Consider the following 14,930-nt stretch of genomic DNA (forward strand, 5'->3'; position numbering starts at 1 on the left):
TGTACAAGAAAATTCAATTTGTAACAGAAAAAATAATGCTCTAGTTTTTTGAAAATTATATAGAATCTCCTATTAGGGGTATTATGCATAAAAATTCATCTATAGATTCTTCATTCCTTATTGAACATAGATTCTTCATTCCTTATTGAACAAAAGGAATAAAAAACAAAAAAAAATTAGTATAGTGGCTTAGCTGAACCAGAGAAATTAGAATTAGCAATTAGACAAATGAACACTTCTCAATATTCAGATGCATCTTCTTGGCATACATACTCATTTTGCAGCAAGATTTGGCTGCTAAAGGTCACAGAGACAGAAAACTTACTTGCTTCTTATGGATGGAAAGCTGAGATTTTGCAAAAGATAACTGGTGCAAAACTACTGGGGAAAATTGGAAAAGAAATTACGATTTAACACAAATTTTGAAAATTTGTATTTCATTTAGTAGCTAGTCAGTGGTCATTATTGCAATGCACTGAAAGCTGCATAAAGTGAACTTTTCACATTTATAAAAAGATGCGCAATGAATATTGAACAGGAAGAAAGAGTTAGTAGTGTTACAAGTACATCTACTGCTCTACAGCTTTCTTAAAATTAGCAAATGTTTCACTAAAAGTGTAAAAAGTATTAATTCAGGAAATTTAATATGTAAACAGTGTAATATATAGATATAATTTTCAGTAAGAGTCAGATTATGATATATTGCAGTATTACATAGTTCACATACCTATATCATATGCATGATACTAAATTATAGGTTAAAATTTTGCACAGAAGTAGTGGCATTTGGGGAGAGTATATCACATTCTTCATTCACTCTTACTTTTGATATTCTGATTTCCCTTCTTTCACATCCAGCTTATCCTGGCATAAACATATCACATTCATAGCCTTCTCTTTCTTCAAAAAACTTGAGTGAGTTTTCTGAGTAAAATTGTAAGTATGTGGAAAAGTTATGTAAATAGGGGATAAAAAACTAAATGGCTTTCATCATCATATTCCTGATATATACCCTCAGTAGGCGTACAGGATATAATAGTACTACATGAAATGGTTACATCATTACCAACTTCCTGTTAACAATTTTCTTCCAAATTAATCTATGATCTGTCAGGACTTCAATATTGTCAGACCTTGTATTTCAATCTTCTAAGATACTTACTCACTTTGTGCCTGCACACACACACACATTATAAAGTCAATTCACAATAGCAAACTATCTGTTATAATAAACTGTTCTTGTGGTCACTGTGTCATTCTCTATATTGAGAGTCAACTGTGTTGGGAAATTAGTCAAAGATTAACTTATGCTATTGTTATCACATTTCTAATGGGAAAGAAATAGAGGAATTTTTTGGATCACATTAGGGGAACGCATCAAAAATAAAGAAGAAAGTTATAGTCAATCTTATTAGAGACTGAAACAGCAGGGTGAACAGTAAAAAGTCAGCTACTGGAACAAACTCCTACTCAATATCAGCAGAATTCATTATAGGCACCATCATCATAAAACACACCACTAAAAAAGAAGTGGAACTGGCAGAAGAATTACACAAGTGCCATGTCAATATAACTAATATTACTGAAACAATAGACAACAAAAACGAGTGATGCTCTTCTAAATAGCCATAATGATCTGGTGAAGGGAAGGAGTGAATATAGTGTTCAACACTAAACATGAAAATCTTGATTGGCAGCCAACATCAAGTACAGTAACGTTGGCAAATATCAAAATGAGGAACTAGACAGCAGAGACTTATTTGTGCCTATGTTGCCAAAAAATTATGAGACTTATCTTAAAATCAACTCAAGCACAACTGTAATACTTCTTTTTTACAACATTAGAGGGCACCAAATTAGGTCTTTAGATCTTTTGTCTGTTATAATCTGAATCTGATTTGTTCACGTACTCATTGTCATGTGTAAACTGTAATATTCTGTTTTGTGCTCTGAAGATGCTGGTTCCAGCAAAACATAAGCTAGTTAATAAACATTACACACACACACACACACACACACATAAATGAAAATTAATAAAGTTTAAATGACTAAACACGGAGAATAATAAAGAATGAGATTTAATAGGAACATTACTACTTTCGTTGAAAAAACAACTTCTTCAGGTGTCCAAGTACAAAGAATTATATTCAAAAAATGACAGAAACATTAATAATGACAACAGATCTACTAAAAACTGCAATACAGTTTAAACTGGAGTATGTGCTATAGTTCCAGCTGTATGTAACTGTGTGTGTGTGAGAGAGAGAGAGTGAGATATCACGGGAATGCCAGTACTGGATAGCAGAAATGTGCGAATCAGATAAATTGTAGCTGAGGCTACTATTCATGTGGATTGAATCGAGTGAAATTTCTTTAGATTCGAGAATACATCTCTCAAGTTCATAACATTTATGCATGTTTTAAGTTTGAGACCAGTCTATAAGATGTTGGAGTTTATTGAGAATAGGATGTGGCTGGACAGAGCGCTAGCTCGGGTTCTGTTGTAGGAAATATCTCTTTTGTGTTCCTCAACACGGAAAAGCATAGATTTATCAGTCTGTCTGTAGTAAGGCTTTCCACAAAACCAAATAATCTTGTTAACTCCTGGGTACTGAAGAAAGTGATGTTTTTCTTTAGGTCGACTGAGGATGGAACGGAGTTTAGGAAACATATTGAAACATGTTTTGATGTTGAACTTAAGAATTTTAGCCAGTTTGGGAGAGAGGGAACTAATAAAAGGCAAAGAGATATACGCTTTGGGGGAAAGAAGAGTCTTTCATAGTAGGTTGACGATAGCAGAAAAGAAATTTCTCAATATTTTTTAGAGTGAAGCTATTGTTGAGAAAGGTCCTTTTTAGTAAATCAAGTTCATTTTGAAGCTCTATCTCATCTGATAATAATGATCTGGCTCAATGTGCCAGGGTGGAGATAATGCCAAACTCTCAGAAGCATTGGATTATTCATCAACAGACTAGTCTTCCTTAAAAGATGTAAGTGTGCAAATCCAGCATTCCTCGTTTCTTAATTTCAAGGAATCAATTAACACAACTCGGGCTCAGAGAATTTACAACAAGGCTAAACTGGAACTTCTGTCAGAATGTATCGCAGACACCAAATACAACCTAGCTTCTTTTTTCTCTAAGGAGACTTTACTAGAAAACCGCTTAAGTAATTCTGTAGACAATTTGTCTTGGAACAAAACAAAAGAAATTAGTGCTCTTTGAGCTTCAATATCCCAAAACGCAAATAAAATTAAACTTATCAAAAAGTTCTATTATCTTAGACGCACGCAAGATCGTTCCTCATCTCATTACACTTCTACCTTTTCAAAAAAAGTAGTTATAAACAAACCTTCCCATTCTCTTTCATCGGCGGAAGAAAGTGTTCTTGCAAAGGGCCTCAGTTTCGTTCTCGCACCTACTTCCATTCCAAAAGAACTTTTCCTCACAAAGATAGAAAAAGTTGCATCATCCTCACTGCTAACCCAAGAAGCAAATCTTCTACGTATGAAAGCTATATTCACAATAAATAATGCTAGACCCTCTACTGATAACATTTCTCATGGTGAAAGATTAGCCATTAACAACTTAAAGAAGAATAAAGATATCATAATTCTTCCAGCTGATAAAGGGAATACCACAGTCATCCTGAATGAAACTGACTACCGCAACAAAATACTTGAATTATTGGAGACAGACACTTACTTAATAATGATCCCACAAGAGAATTTCATAACAGGACCAACAATCTTCTAAAAACTACTTCAGAATTACCAAGGCACATTCGTCTTTCTCTCAGATTTGTTCACCCTTTAATCCCATGATTATACGGTCTTCCAAAGATCCATAAAATCCATACCCCGCTAAGACCAATAGTTGAAGGTATCGACTCACCAACTTACAACGTGTCTAAATATCTCGCCTCTTCCTTAAGACACCTAACAGGGAAAACTTCTTCTTATATAAAAAATTCAGCTGACTTCGTTTCGAAGATCAAAGCCCTCAAACTAAACAATTCAGATTTAATGGCAAGTTTTGACATAGTGTCTCTTTTCACAAATGCTCCAACCCAGGAAGTTCTCAATCTCCTCAAGAACAAATTATCTAAGAAATTCTTCGCCTTACTCTCCCACTGTGTCAACTCAGGATATTTTAGATTCGAGGACAAGATCTTTAAACAAAACTCAGGTTTAGCTATGGGCAGCCCGCTCTCCCTGGTACTAGCAAATATATTTCTTGAAGACTTAGAAGAAAAAGCAATTAGTTTGTCGCTGCTAAAACCTAAAATCTGGCTGCGTTTTATTGATAGTGTTTTTCTCATTTGAGCGCATGGCCTAGATAACCTTAATATTTTTCGGGATCATCTTAACAACTTTCATCACAAGATTAAATTCACCTATGAACTAGAAATCAACAGTTGTCTTGCTTTTTTAGACTTAAAACTTACAAGATGCTCTGACAACATCAAAATCTCCATCTTCAGAAAGCCTACACATATAGACAGATACCTTCATGCATCCTCCCATCACTACCCTCCACAGAAATTTGGCATTATCTCCACCATGGCACATCGAGCCAGATCATTATTATCAGACGAGATAGAGCTTCAAAATGAACTTAATTTACTAAAAAGGACCTTTCTCAACAATGGCTTCACTCTAAAAAATATTGAGAAATTTCTTTTCCGCCATCGTCAACCTGCTATGGAAGACTCCTCCTCCCCCAGAGCGTATATCTCTTTGTCTTTTATTAGTGCCCTCTCTCCCAAACTGGCTAAAATTCTTAAGAAGTTCAACATCAAAACATGTTTCACTACGTTTTCTAAACTCCATTCCATCCTCAGTCGACCTAAAGAAAAACATCACTTTCTTCAGTACCCAGGAGTTTACAAGATTATTTGGTTTTGTGGAAAGCTTTACTACAGACAGACTGATAAATCTATCCTTTTCCATGTTGAGGAACACGAGAGATATTTCCTACAACAGAACTCGAGCTAGCGCTCTCTCTCCAGCTGCGTCCTATTCTCAATAAACTCCGACGAAGGCCGCCAACATCTTATAGACTGGTCTCAAACTTCAAACATGCATAAATGTTATGAACTCTTGAGAGACATATTCTCGAATCTAAAGAAATTTCACTCGATTCAACCTACATGAATAGTAGCCTCTGCTACAATTTATCTGATGCGCACTTTTCTGCTATCCAGTACTAGCATTCTCGCAATATCTCACACATGCAGTTACATACAGCTGGAACTATAGCACGTATTCCAGTTTAAACTGTACTGCAGTTTTTAATAGATCTGTTGTTGTTGTTTTGTATATAATTCTTTGTACTTGGACACCTGAAGAAGTTGTTTTATCAACGAAAGTAGTAATGTTCCTATTAAACCCCATTCTTTATTCTCGGTGTTTAGTCATTTAAACTTTATTAATTTTCATATCATTTTAACCAAGTAAATATGAATTCTAATATATTTATATATATATATATATTCAATGTCCTGTAATTTGACAGTTGAATTTGCAGGCCGGCACATGTGTGCATGCATGGAATTATGCAGTGTCATTTGTTATTTGTCATATTTTGTTGGGCTGTGTTGGTGTTTGCTCGTGTTGTTTGTGCTAATTTTCAATTCTGCATTTTACAGAAAGTAAAAATTTTGTGCATCCACAGTTATTATTTTTTTGAGTGAAATTTAAGAATGGGTCCGAAGAGAAGTGAACAGAGGAATAATTCAGGAAAGAAGCATACTTGTTGAGCATAGAGAAGAAGAAAGAAATTGTAGATAAAGTGCAGAAAGGTAGAACAATTAGAGATGTAGCTCAAGCGTATGGTGTTCCAAGGTCAACTGTGGCAGGTTTTTGACAACAGAGAGAGAAGATTATGGTGCTAGGGTGTCTGCTGGTGCAGTGAAGATTTCTGACAAGAATAGATCTTCAATCAATGATAGAATGGAAAAGCTGCTTATCACATGAATTAGAGAAAGACCGATGAAGGGAGATCCAGTAACTCAGGCAATGATCTGTGAGAAGGCTAGGTTAATTTTTGAAGAATTGCAGAAGAAAATTCCAGGATGTACCTCAGATCAAACTGAGGAATTCAAAGCAAGTCGAGGCTGGTTTCACAGATTCCAATATAGAACAGGCATCCATAGTGTTCTCAGAGAGGGGGAAGCTGCTAGTGTAGATAAAGAGACTGCAGAAAAGTTTGTGAAAACTTTTGAAGATTTAATCAGGGAGGAAGGCTATCTGCTACAGCAAATTTTTAATGGAGATGAAACTGAGTTATTTTGGAAGCACTTGCCAAATCGAATTTACATCACACAAGAAGAAGTGAAGCTCCCAGGACATAAGCCTATGAAAGAGGCTTACCTTGTTATTGGCAGCAAATGCAAACGGAGACTTGAAACTAAAGCCCCCTTCTGGTCTACCACTCAGAAAATCCTTGGTGGTTTGGGAAGAAAATCATTAAGTCCAAACTGCCAGTGATGTTGGAAATCCAGTGCAAAAGCTTGGGTAGACCAGCAAGTTTTCAAAGATTGGATTTTTGAGGTGTTTGCCCCGAGCATGAAGAAGTTCCTCACTGACAGCAATTTGCCTTTGAAAGCATTGCTGATCCTTGACAATGCCAGTGCCCACCCTCAAGACTTAGAGGACATTCTTGAAATTGACTTTGACTTCATCAAAGTCCAGTTCTTGCCTCCAAACACGTCACTGATCCAACCCATGGATCAAGAAGTGATTGTGTGTTTTAAAAGCTTTACACCAAAGCTTTGTTCTCATGGCTTTTTGAAGTGACTCACTCTTCTGACAAGACACTGAAGGACTTCTGAAAGACCGAGTTCAACATTCTCCACCCCATTTCCTTTATTAAAACTGCCTGGAATGGAGTGACACAGAGAACCCTTCGTGCATTATGGAAGAAACTCGTTCCTAATTTTTCTCAGGATGACAACAGTGCAGACCAAGCAGCTGGAGAATCAGACACATCTGCTGCCATGCTAGAGATCATTTTGATGGCAGAGAAAATCAAAATGATTTCTCAACATAGATGAGGCTGATGTAGAAGAGCTTGTGGGGGTTCGCGATGATGATCTGACCATGGAAAAACTCAGAGCACCCAACGAACAGCAAACAAAGGAGAGAGAAAGAGGAATTTGACCTTAAGAAGAGGATGGCAGGGAAAAAGGGCCACTGCCAACAGCTGCCATTAAAGAAGTTTTATTCCAATGGGAGAAGGTGCAGTCTGTTTGTTTGGAATGGCATCCCAACACTGCTGATGCGAGCAGAATGACAGACTTGTTCAACAAAACCATCATGCAATCACTTCAAAACTGTCTTGAAAAAGAGGGAGAGACAGTCCACCCTTAATCAGTTCCTCATCTCTGTTCAAGCAAAAGGAAATGAGTAAAGGTAGAACAGGATAAAGAAGACTCCCTTTCAACATCTAAGGCTCAATGGATTGTATGTATTGTGTATACAATAGTGTATAATTTAGTGTGTTATACAGTAGTAAAATACGTAAAGTAAATAATATGGTGTTTCTCTCCCACTCCTCCCCCTAATGGGGGGAAGTGATATGGGGGGGTCCGACAATGGATTAATCTATTTTCCATAGACTTGTATGGGAAATATTGTCCCGCAATTGGACGGTTTTGCAATTCAACGTTAGTTCGGCGACGGATTAGTGTCGAATTGCGTGGCACCACCGTATATGATTTGGTTCGTTTGGTGTTGTAATGCATTATATTATGAATACTCAAGGTATCAGTCTATTTCATATAAATATTGTTATAGGTGATGTTTTAAAATATTAAATGTTTTGATGACAAAATAAATAATACATTCTTTAATTCTCATTATACATTTCACATAATTATACTGAAATATGCTTTTCTTTAACACGGGGTTTAAAATGTATATCAGAACTCAGTTTATGTTCTGTTGTTTATTGTTGTTCATAGCGAAGAGTGAATTTACATAAATTAACCATAAATGGTAATTTCTATTAAAATTAAACTAATTTTAGAAAGAAAACTAATAAAATTCATGAAAACTGTCATGTAGGTAGCACTTGCTGTGGAGCCAGACTTACTTTAGATGATACTCAGTCACATGATGTCTTTGAAAGATAATTGTATTTTTTAAATAACACTATTAAAAAGTATTTTCATTGTGTAAAATGTCAAGTATTTAATTACATCTAAGCTAGATTAGCTAATTCAAGTTATGAGCTTTGAAAATAAGCTTAGGACAATACTATATTATAATTGTGCATCTACTTGGAGGTTAAGGTGTTGGAAGAATAAGATGTATAGAGTACTATGATATTTAATTAGATTGTGTCTTTTTTAATTTCTGTATTTATAATTATTGGTTTATTTTATTAATGAAATGATATTTTAATAAAAGTACAACTGATTTGTTTTAAATAATAGATGCACAATTATAATATAGTATTGTCCTAAGCTTATTTAGACAGGCTTATACGTTGGTTATGCATTATTCAAACACTTAAGGAATAGAACAACATAGTTAAGGATATAAATTAAATTAAACTTTAATAAATATTTTTCGATATTTCGGCAACGTCACGTTGCCATTTTCTAAAGGAACTTACAAAAAAGTTACTTGCACGTAGGCACTACAACACAGAAACTGGGAATGAAGAGATTGAAAGCCTACATCTGCAGACCTTCAGCCCAATGGCCAAGAACACCTACTTAGCCTGCTAGAGGGCACCATCATGACTGTTAGGAGGACAATAGCTTCATCTCTTCATTCCCAGTTTCTGTGTTGTAGTGCCTACGTGCATGTAACTTTTTTGTAGGTTCCTTTAGAAAATGGCAACGTGACGTTGCCGAAATATCGGAAAATATTTATTAAAGTTTAATTTAATTTTAATAATAGATTGTCTATAACGTATATTGTGCATACTGTATATATGTGTAAGGTTAATACTGAATTAAATGAATGCATTGATTTGATTATAACATTTATTTTTTGGAAATGATAATTGTAATTTAATTTAAATATATTCATGACATGAAAAAGCTCTTGTGAGATCTATTGCTTTCAAGTAAATTGTATACATAATGGCAGCTCATTTTTCTCACTTCATGACTGAAATGATAACTAGAACTATGATGTATAGTGGAGCATGTGTAGAGTGAAAAGAGCACTATAATACAGTGAGGAAATTAGTGGAATTTTTAGAACTCCATAGTGGAGATTTATGAAGTCTTTCATATAGAAAGAAAACAAAAACGTTTAAAGTTCTCAGTTATGTTATAAGCAGTGGTGAGCTATGGAAATTTTCTCACATCGTCGAGGGGAAAAAAAAAAAAAAAGGCCTAACTTAGTCCTTATAATACTTACAGGGTGTTTGGGATAAATTTGACAGTTTCGTAAGGAAAAAGAAAATCTTCTTTGTATCTATTAAATTTAATGAATTGACAAAAAAACATTACAGGCAGAGTTAATTACAATACTATCAACAAGATTTACTCAAAATAACCACCATTAGCATCGATCACAGCTTCAATTCTGCTTCGGAACCTCGAACAAGCTGATGCTACAGTCTCCCTGGGAAGGGCCGCAAAAACTGTTTTAATTTTATCCATTAACTGGGCTTTTGTATTACTGGAAGTGCGATTGGTGTCTTTTTCAACTGCGCCCCATACAAAATAATCCATGGGGTTAAGGTCTAGGGAGTTTGGAGGCCAAACATTTGGACTGGTGAAGTCGTAGAAATTTTCAGACAACCATTTTTGACTTTTCCCAGAGGTGTGGCAAGGGGCCGAATCCTGCTGCCATACATACGGCCTACCATTGGCTACCCTTGTTATCCAGGGCTTGACTACAGTTAGCAACTCCACGAACAAAGCCCGAATTCCAATGCCAGGGTTCTTCAACACCTGTTCCTGCAGATTTGTGAGGAATTCTGCTGTACGAACGCAATCAGATCGTCTGCTAGGGATCTTTCTTCTTGCTACATCCTCGTAGTCACCATTGCAAGTCTCTAGTTCATGCCTGATTGTTTTTACTGTATTCAGGGAGCATTGGGCAGCAGTCGTAATATCCTTATTTTGATGGCGGGCACGAATCATCATGATACAAGTTATTCTCTTCCATGATTCAGGTGGGTTCCAGCTATCCATCCTTTCTGACATCTTGTATATGAATGAAGAAGGGTCCAAACTTTTAAATGAAGAGAAGTGTGTGTTAATACATGTAACTTACGGAAAAATATAATTAATTATAAATATGTCAAATTTATCCCGAACACCCTGTATATTGAGACTTTTGTAGAGAGCTTCTGACAGATATGATAATTCCTGTAGGATATCAATCATTAATGCTAGATCTTTTAAAAATTCCAAATTGAGAAGTCGGTTTAAAAAAAAAAAAAAAAACCTTATATTTATCATTCGATGCAAAATGCTTGCATAAAGCTGGGTAATTTCTCCACAAAGCAAGAACCATTCATAAACTGCAAGCTGCCCATCGTGGTCCAAACACACAGCCGATCTTTAAAATTTCGATATCTAGGTCTTTTGCAATCGTATTTAATTCTCGTTGATTTTTTGGTGATTGATAATAAAAAGCATATAATTTATCCATAAATATTTCAAAATGATTTATTTCTTTAATGTTTTTTTATCGAATCGTCTAATGCTAAGTGTAAATGATGAGCGCAATGCCAAATCACAATGTTGGGAAATTTTTGTAGAAGTTTGATTGCAACACCTGATTTGTTTCCTAACATTACACTAGCTCCATCAGAACAAAATGAAATGAAATGATTTTTCATTTGATTTCAGAAAATCCATATGAATTTAAAGTAGCAGTTATAGTAGCATGTATACATTCCACTGTGGTGTTTTCTAGTTCTACAAGACTATTAAACAAGAAGAACAAGGGACTCGCAAATTTGAGAAAAATTTAACGAACGAGTCCCTTATAGCTCGCCACTGGTTATAAGCACCTCCATAATGCAATTGGAAGAATGACAGTACGTTGCACCCTTCAATTGGAAAAGAACCAACTTCGATTCTCATCGTGATGAGAGGAATTTTTATATGGATTTTTTAAATTGAAGGTGGGTTAGCCGATCTCATACAGAGGTAGCAGGGTTTTTTCTCCTGGAAACTTGGGTTTTTCATCCCACATATAGACAAATCGGCCCTTCAGAATACACCCAATTTGCAGACAGAAAATACTAGTGGTGTGGGCAGTAGATGATATTTATGTAGATGATGATGGTAGTAGAGGTTCGGAGTAGTGGTGGAGTCGGAGAGCTGTAGAGTAGATGTCCTCCCTCAATGAGTCTTCAGACTCCTTGGAGGTGTCACGAAATTATAATAATAATGAAATGTTGACAGGACAACTGTTGAAGTGTTTTTGTGGTTCTTTTAGAGGGAATGCTGTAGTGTTCAAATTAAAGATTCCAGATCGACAAGTTTTATTCCAACTCTCTGGAAAGTAAAAATAAATTCATTGCAGCCACCCATGATCAAATAACTTATCAAGGAATGAGATGATGTTTTAAAATTTAAAAAGAAGTATAATTATACAAAGAAAATAACATATTTTAAATGCATTTAAAATAAGGCTAAAAATTCACTTGTCACTTGTCTCTCCTGATAACTCACTTGTGACAAGTAAATTTCTGGAGGTGTGTGTGTGAGAGAGAGAGAGAGAGATGAGCAAACAGCAGTTTGTTTCCATAGGGGGATACCACATGCCAGAAATGTATCTACCTTCAAGTGGACTAAAATAAGAGTAATAATGAAAAAAAAAAATTTTTTCCCCACTGTATCAGTGGGATGATTCAGGTTGATGTAGTCAGGAGAGTGATGGGGGGGGGGGGGAGAGAAGAGTACATGACTATATAGATACCTAACAAATTATAGAATAACCATGAAGAAAATTAATAGTGAAAGCTTTGTTGTGTTGGGTTTGTCATAGTATGCTATATATCCCTTCATGAAGGGTACATTTCAGAAAATATTGAAAACGATAATCACTTTTGTGCTTTTTCTCATGCTCCTGTTTGTAAATTTGTTCTTTTGAAGTGCTTTGAATGCTCACTTATTTCGATCCTCATGTTTACTTATACGTTGATTCTCCAGCATCGTGTATTGTTTCAGGAAATTGACAACGTATGTTATCCTATATTTTGCTGAAGTCAAATCAGCATCGTCAGGGATTAATACACTTGTTTTAAACATGTGCATGCAAGCACATTTCAGTAATGAAGAAAAACCCGAGAGATGTAGGAAGATCTAATCCCTACAATTATGCCACTTATTGGCTTCAGTTAGGGGTTCTTGGCTATTATGCTGACCGTCTGCAGATGAGGGTTTCCCATATGAGGGGGGGAGTCTGATACAACCATATTTGTTTAGTTTGAGATAGTTGGTGAGAGCTGCAGCTGATTCGAGGAAAAGTCTCTCGAAGTTGAATTTGCTTTGAATTTTCCGACGGATCCTGTGCCAGGTATGCAGGACATGGTCTGACAATTCTGAGAAAACGTAGTAGTGGAATTGGATGTAATCTTGGTACCCTGATATACAGATGTTGGCTGTTCGTCCATAAGAGGAAAGGTTGCAGCTGCAGGGTACCTGGTAAACTCCAGGTAAATATAAAGCGGATAAGGGCTGCTAGCTTTTTGTGTGGTTTATAGGTGGTCACAAGATTGTGCTTTTTTAATGTCCTTGACCATCTTTTTTTGAGATGCCCCGGAGATGACCAACTATCTCCGGGGCATCTCAAAAATGGAATGGATTCGGTTGATGGATGGAAAGAATATCGACAATGCATGGGAAGCATTTAAACAATACTTAAATGATGCAATATCAGTGTGTGTCCTGAGAGTTCGAAGAAGAAATAGGGTAGGTGTCAAATGGATTTGTAATCTTATTAAGCAAGAGATTTGTAAGAAAAGGAAGATATGGAAGGAATACTGTGTGCATAAGGATGATGTGCATTAATGAAAATTATAAGCAGCAGGCTAGAATAGTCAACTGTTGTACAGAAAGCAGTCCGAGTATGAAAAGAAACTGGCTGTGTGTGCTAATGACAACCCACAAGAATTCTATAGATACGCTGCAAGTAAATGAAAGAATAACTCTTTTAAATGCAGATGGCATGAGGGTTACAGATGCAGAAGAGGTTGTTCACTAATGAGTGGCCATTTTGTTAAAAGCTATAAACCTGGTGTACGCAACATTGAGCTCACTGCTACCTCTTCACTGAATGAAGAAATTCAGGTGTATGAAGTATTAGAACTGTTGCACAAACTGAATAAGAATTCACTAATAGGGACTGATGGGGATATCAGCACATGTGCTAAAAGAGTGTTCAGCTGATCTGGCTATTCCTTGACCAGGCTGTTTAATATGAGTTTCAGAACAGGGAAGATTCTGCAGGAATGGAAAGAATGTATGGTAATTCCATTGCATAAGGGTGGTGCAACGACTGAGGTATCCAACTATCGACCAATTAGTATCTGAGGAGTGGTGGTGAAGATTTTGGAAAAATTGGTTAGTGCTCGCATTCAGAAATGGGTTGACAATGAATATCTACTTTGCAATGATAAACATGGGTTTACCAAGGGAAGGTCATGTTTTAGCAACTTGCTCACATTCTATAACAATGTTACCATTGAACTAGACAAGGGGGAAATGGATTCACCATGATACTTTTGGATTTTGCTAAGGCTTTTGACAGAATACAGCATGGCAAACTGCTGTATAAATTAAAGAAAATGGGTTTGGGTTATAGAATATTAGCATGAATAAGAGGATGGCTGACTGACAGATATCAAAAAGTGGTATATCTGGGATATGAGTCTGCAAGATTTAAGGTAACCAGTGGTGTACCACAAGGATCAGTGCTTGGTTCACTGTTATTCAATCTATACATTAATGATATTGGGAAAGATTTGATAAGTGACCTATGACTATTTGCTGATGATGTAAAGATAGGTAGGGTAATCAGGAATGTTGCTGATATGGAGTACTTGCAGAATGATTTGAATATGCTGGCCTTGTGGGCTTCGGAAAATAGATGTCAGTTCAGTCAATAAATGTAAAGTTCATTCACTTTGGCATGATTAGATATCCAATGTAGTATTATATTGGTGGGATTATCCTTGAAGAAACTGATGAGGCTAGGACTTGGAGTGTTAGTAGATAGGAATTTGAAGTTCAGGCAAATAGAACTCAAAATATAATTGCAATGCTGAAACGAATGTTCATATGTAAAGATAAGATGTCAATTTGCCTTTTTACAAGACGTTGATAAAACCTCACTTAGACTGTTGTGTGTAGGTCTGGTCTCCTGGTTTCTATTGTGATTCTGATATATTGGAGGGAGTGCAAAGGAGAGTGTTAATAATGATATAAGGATTGTGGAATACTGATTATGAAGACAGATTGAGAATTTGTAGACTGCAGACACTAGCAAACAGGAGAAAGAGGGGTGATATGATCGAGACATACACACTTCTGAATGGTTCATACAGGATTTCAGTTGATAGAATTTTTCAATTTATTGAGGGTGGGGAAATGACAAGAGGGCATCCTTGGAAGCTGATAATGAATGCCTACGAAGGGAGTGAGGGCTAGATTTTTCTCTTATAGGGTGGTGCGTGATTGGAATGGATTGGCATTGGATGCTGTGAGTGCAAGCAGTGTAAATGAATTCAAGAATTAGTATGATAGCTGGTGCATGTGGTGTGTGGCCTCCCTTGATGAGTCCCTGACTTCCTGGAGGTCTCTCTCTTTTAATAATAATATAGAGGATGGTGATAGATTTGCTGTAATCCTGTGTTTGGAGAGAAACATTGTGGGTATGTGGTGCTACAATTCTTTGTATTTTGTGGGAAGTGTAGCCATTGGCCAAAAAAGTGTTTTTTTATGTG

General features: G+C 36.1%; 1 protein-coding gene across 3 annotated transcripts in view; it reads left to right on the top strand.

Annotated features, from left to right (window-relative positions):
- Hira (histone cell cycle regulator-like protein) overlaps positions 1-14,930 on the top strand; it is a 429,854-nt gene that overhangs the window by 253,192 nt on the left and 161,732 nt on the right. The window lies entirely within an intron of this gene.

Source organism: Typopeltis vanoorti, chromosome 11 (genome assembly GCF_054136105.1).
Source record: "Typopeltis vanoorti isolate ZY-2024b chromosome 11, IOZ_Tvanoo_1.0, whole genome shotgun sequence".
NCBI classification, from domain to species: Eukaryota; Metazoa; Arthropoda; class Arachnida; order Uropygi; family Thelyphonidae; genus Typopeltis; species Typopeltis vanoorti.